This window comes from Pteropus medius, unplaced genomic scaffold, assembly GCF_902729225.1.
Source record: "Pteropus medius unplaced genomic scaffold, Ma_sr-lr_union100, whole genome shotgun sequence".
NCBI lineage: Eukaryota > Metazoa > Chordata > Mammalia > Chiroptera > Pteropodidae > Pteropus > Pteropus medius.
In genome coordinates this window covers 5,676,938-5,682,888 of record NW_024354499.1, presented here as the reverse complement: position 1 = coordinate 5,682,888, position 5,951 = coordinate 5,676,938, and the positions used below count along the sequence as shown (strand labels likewise).

At 36.5% G+C, this 5,951-nt stretch overlaps 1 pseudogene; it reads right to left on the bottom strand.

The window, feature by feature from the left end:
• Nucleotides 1-5,076: 5,076 nt before the first annotated feature.
• LOC120594755 (uncharacterized) lies at nucleotides 5,077-5,196 on the bottom strand (annotated as a pseudogene).
• Nucleotides 5,197-5,951: the final 755 nt, after the last annotated feature.

Below are 5,951 nucleotides of genomic sequence, written 5' to 3'. Positions count from 1 at the left end.
ACCAAACACTGAATAACACCTAGGAAGTTCACTTCCTTGGGCTCTCACAAAACAGTCAAGCGCCCCAATTTTTGTAAATATGAGGCCAGTCTCTGACTAGGACCCAATTATGGCCCTTCAATGCCCAGACGAGCTAAATAAAGCCCTTACGGGGGACTTTTTGCCTTTGGAGTTCTTAACAGTTCTCCTGAATGGTGAGCTTCTGTCTTCGGTTTTATTTTCCGTTTTATTTATTGATTGTATTTATTATTTATTTTCTTTTACTCTATGGACTTAGCTCTGTTTGGCGATACCCAGAGTCCAAATCTGTGCCTCTCCTAACTCAAATTAAAGGTTTATTTTTTTTATTGGTCATTTTACCCAAATTCTATGCCAGCTCTTTAACAAGTCGTGCAGATCCAGGATTCTCAGATCAGCATTTGATATAAGGAACAGATGGGCTTGGAAGAACAATTCCACCACAGGTCACTGCCATAATTTTTGTGCTAAAGTGGCAAGAATAATATCAAATTGTCTGTAACTTCCATTGACCTTTCCTCAGTCTGCACCATGGACAAATTGATTCAGTGCTGCTGTTCTACTTCATGGGCCAGAGCTGGGGAAAACAGCTTTCCTGAGGGCCGATCCAGGCTGAGTTCTGGCACCAATGTTTTTCCACTTGTTAAGAAAAAAAAAAAATCCGATACTATCTTTGGATAAGCTGGCCGCATAGCCCCTTGCTATAAAAAAAAAAGGAAGGGAGATACTCTTTTTACTCTGATGATATGAATTTATTTTCTTGGACAAGGGATGATCTGTATATAAATGTACCCTGCTAGCAAATTAGGACAGAATGAAAGCCTACAGATCAAAACCTTTAATGTTAAAGTAATTGCCTAGGTAGTTATTCCTGTGTTATTCCCAAGTACATAAATAAGGAGAAAACCACACTGTCCAAAACTTGATTTCCTGAATTTGCTCATACAGAAATCCTTTGTGGTTACTGCAAGTTCCTTTTCTGCTTAAAGTGGAAATCAATATAGTAAGTGGGCCAGGAGCTCTCATACTCCACCTGGATGAGCTGTGCTAACACAAAACAAAAATGATTTGAAAGTCGAGAACTTTGGCTCTTACTCAGCCACCAATAAAGAATGGCAGCTGCATCCCAGGCACTTGCCAAAGATTACAATTCCGAGTTCCCTGTAACTAAATATTTGGTAAAATGTCACCAAAAAGAAACTTGGAGTTGTTTATAATCCATGCAGTCCATCCGAGCTCTCAGATATGGTAAAATGCATCCCTAGGTTCAACCAGATTAGCAGCTGGCTAGGATGTGAGCTGAATTATATTGCCCTCACCCCTGCACCTGAGTTTCAGCAGAATTACTTCTACTATACTGTGCTTTAGTGAGATGCCATCTTTTATATGGAAAAACAGAACTTTCTATGTGCTATTTGCTTATTACACAAATGTTTATATTACTTATGACATCACACATCATGTGGCCCATCCACGGTAGAAATGTAAGTGATCCTGGTTTACATTTTTTCCTCTATTACTGGATCCATTTTGTTGTATCCCTGTATTCTATATTCCTTTGCCCTTATGTTCAATTTATGTCCTCTTTGTAATATTTTACATATCCTGGAATGCCTTTCTACTAAGTATCTGAAGGCTAGGATGGGGCTTGGCACTTAGCAGGCATACAGTAAATATTTGTTGAAATAATTAAAAGTGGAGTACAAATAAATTATAAAGAGTATAAATTAAATTATAAAAGAAGAGTATAAATAAATTAAAATGAAAACATTTATTTCTCCCTTACTGGGGTTCCCGCAATACTTATGCATAAAGTTGGTGCTCATCCTGTGTACACTCATCAGTTATGAAGAAACTGCTCTTGTTATTTCATGGGCTTCTTTATCTTACTCAATTATATTTTCTTTGAAGCCAGGGAGCATAATGTCTACTTCCTGTGTACTTTGAACAGAGCTCTGCACACAGTAGATGCTCAATAAAAACAAATTAAATAAATAAATGACCCATAGCCTGGATATGTGACCCACCTTTTTTAGGATTGAGTCAACTGCTATTATCCAAGCCAGTAGCACCTGGTGATCCCATTTATATATTTTTAGCTTGCTCACCTTGGGTCATACTGCCCATATGACACAAGTGGTAATGGTAGTCCCTAGGTTTTTCTCCCATGCACCTGTTAGAGACATCTGTTGCTTCAGCCTGCCCAGCATCCACTCTCCCTTCTACTGTTAATGCCATCATGATTTTTCTTTGGAGAGTGAATGCTCCCCCACTCTCAGTGCCTGTGGTTCAGATGGGGTGTAGGTATATGACTTGGGCCTGGCCAATCAGAGCATTCCATTCCCCTGGCCAGTGATTGGTCCTAGGATGACTCATAATCAGAGCCTGTCCCAGTCATTCAATTCCAGAACTTTTGTTGGAACTGTTAGACACAGAAATTCTTTTTCCTGCTGGATTTTCCAAGACAATAGGGTACAAACCTATAGCTGTCAAAACTACCATATTGGAAAAAATCTAATTAAGTGAATAAACACAGAGCATATATGAGCCAGAGAGAAATACAAAATGAGTCTCAATGACAATGGGCACTAGATCTTGCTGTGCCTGAATACCAGTTGGAATTGAGTTTTCTTTCAGTGCAATGAAAAGGATTCAAACTAGCACAGCATTCTGTTTTCATTATGTGGTCTCTTCCTAGGCGATGCTAAAGTCCCAAGTACCATAATTAGAGGCCTTGTACTTACAGAGTAACACTGGGACTGAGAACTAAAATATTTGTGTCAATGTATCTTGAGCTTACCATGGTTCAATTAAAAATAATTTAAAACTCCAAAGACATGGAAAAGGTGTATAACACTAGGCTGGGTGAGAGAAGTTCTAGACACAGGCGCTTAAACATAGTGAGCAAGGGTGTTAAGAGCTGTTCAAAGTGGCAAAAGGGGCAGTGCTGTCGACGGTATGGACTGTATTTTGATGGAATTGTGCTTGAGTATGATGTCATTGGCTTGTTTTAAGGTGAAGTGAGGTGAAGAGAGAAGACTGCCAGGGATGGGGGAGCTAACTACAGGGAATGACTTAGGAATGTCTAAGAATAGTCTTACTTCTTTTAGCCTAGGTGATATTTCCACTTCTTTCACCCACAAAGAACCCATTACTATTTGTCCAACACAAGTAAGTAACATCCTAGGTTCTTAATCAGGCCCAGGAAAAAGACAGAAATAACTCTGAGAGTTCTTTTTTGGAAGAGGGTGAGGTGGGGAAAAGTAAGCCTTCCCTAGGACCTGATCACAGAGGAGACTGGCTAAGCCCAGATAGTTACATTAGACTTCTTCAGGCCATAAGCACAGAAGTTTTCTCTTCATTAGGTCAGTTCTTTCTTAGCTCGTCACCCTCCAGGTTTGGTCCAAAGAACTCTGCTAGCTCTTGAAGGCAAGGTTTATGTTGAATGGGTTCCCATGGTGAGGTCATCTTCGTGGAAGGTTTCCATATATGACATGCTTCTGCTGCTGTGCCCAAGAGCATTCCCAAGGCTCTTCACTGATGCTGTCCAAGAATAAGGTTTTGGCTGGACTCCCACATTGGAGGGAAGTGGAGCTTTGGTTTCTGAAAATAGTAGAATTGTTCTCTCTGTCCAATTATAAAAGCAATACAAGTTCCCTGTAGAATATTTGGAAAATTCAAAAAAAGTATAGCGGGGGAAAAAAGATCACATCATAATTCTATCACCTAAAGATAACTAATAATAATATTTTGGTGTACTTATTTCTCATGGTTTTTATGAATGCATGTATCTATGTATATTTTAGGAGGATAGTATTGCATCATGGTTAAAAATGTGGTTTGGAAGTCTGACACTACTCATTTAGAGTTCTGTGGGCTTTGGCAATGTAATCTCATTAAGTCTTACCTCCTTCAACAATAGTTTGTGAATTCTTAATCTAGTACTCCAACAGCATAATATTATTTTAATTTATAGGTTTATAATGAGTTAACTGGTAATAAAATTTTCCCCAACATTCTTCTTTCAGTTTCTAAAAATGGTTATTTCATTCATTCCAGATTAATTTTAGAATAATCTTTTCAAGATAAAAATAAATATTTTTGTAGACTTGCATTTAAAGTTATTAAAGAAGGATTAACATCTTTAAAGAATTGTCTTCTCTCATGGAATATAGCATATCTGTCTTTTCATTTATTTTCTTCATGTCTCTCTGCAAAGCTTAGTAATTTTCTTCATGTAAGTCCTATACATTTCCTACTAATTTTGTTCCAAGGTAATTTATAGTTTTGGTTGCTAGGGTGAATGAGATTTTTTTTACTCCCTAATCACAACTGGCAATTACCTATACTAGAAAGTTATTTTAAAAGTTATACATATATCACATGTATATCTTTTGCTGCTCTCTCGTTAGGTCTGTTTTTCATGATTACCTTCAGATTTCTAGGTAGATATCTAGTTTGAGCCAAAAACTGTCTCCTTTCCAATAGCAAACTCTTTATCCTGCTTAATTACAGTGGCTAGTTATCCTTTCCGGACACTGTTCAATAATAGTAGTTAGAATGGGTCTGTCTTGTCCCTGACGACATTATCTCTATTAAAATTGATGCCGGGTGTTGTTTCAGAAGATTTATTTTATCCTGTTAATGAAGCTTCTTAACTTTCCTAATTTATTAGGGGAGTTTTTAAAATAAAAAATGTGTTGATTTTCATTTTCCAATACTTTATTATCTATGAGAGATTCCTGGGTCTGATTTTTTCCTTTGACCTACTTCTGTGATGCATTACGTTAGTGGATTTCTTTTATGGGGCCATCAATAACTTCTCAACAAACTCACCAAATGCATAGTGGGCTCTGGAGGCAGACAGACCTGGGCTGCCTTCCTAGCCCACCATTTACTAGCTGGGGGGTTAGGGACAGGTTCTAAATGGGGATTAACAATAAATGCTGGCAGTTATGATACATTTCCTTTCATATATTGATGAATTTGTTAGCGCTTTACTTAGGGTTTTTGCAAGGACCTTGTCATCTTACAATTCCTTATTTTTTAAATTTTTTATGCTTACAGCACCTGGTCTTCCTAGGTGGTCTCCCATCCAAGTACTAAACCAGGCCCGACCCTGCTTAGCTTCCGAGATCAGACGGGATCAGGCTTGTTCAGGGTAGTGTGGCCATAGACCAGAGTTTCAGTTTTGCAAGATGAAAAGTTTTGGAGGTCTGTTTCACAATAATGTAAGTACACTTATTTAATTAATATGACAAATTTTAAGTAATGTGATTTTTTTATAACAATAAAAAACGGCGTAAGAATTATCTGTTCCTTGAAAGTTTGAAAGAATTTATTCATAAAAGCATGTGGAGATAATACTTGCACATTTTTCCATTTCTTCATTGAATATTGATTTTTCAAGCCTTCCAGTTATTTTAAGATTTTAGTTTCATTCATATATATATATATATATATTTTTTTTTTTACCAGAAAAATCATCTACTTTGTTGAGTAGCAAATTCATTTAGCCTAGTTCTATATAGGACTTTCTTATCATGTGCATTTATTGTATCACCTTGTTCATTTCTAATTTTTTTTCCTCTTTGGCTACTTGCTTTTTCAAAGAATGATATTATGAATTTATCTACCAATTCTATTTTAAAATTCAGTCATATTTGCTTTAGTATGTCTTCCTTCATGGCTTTTCTAGTATATTTTGGTATTCTTTTTTCTAATTTGAGTCATATGCTTAATTTATATCTTTCGATTTTTATTGAATAATTAAAGCATTTAAAGTTCTAAATTTCCTCCTCTGTTCAATTTGTAGAATTTCCAGAAGTTTTAATTTGTGATACTGCATTATCACTAAATAAAAACAAATGGCTATATATGTAGTATTTATTTTCTCATGCTTTCCTTCTTTTACCTTCAAAAAAGTAACTTTT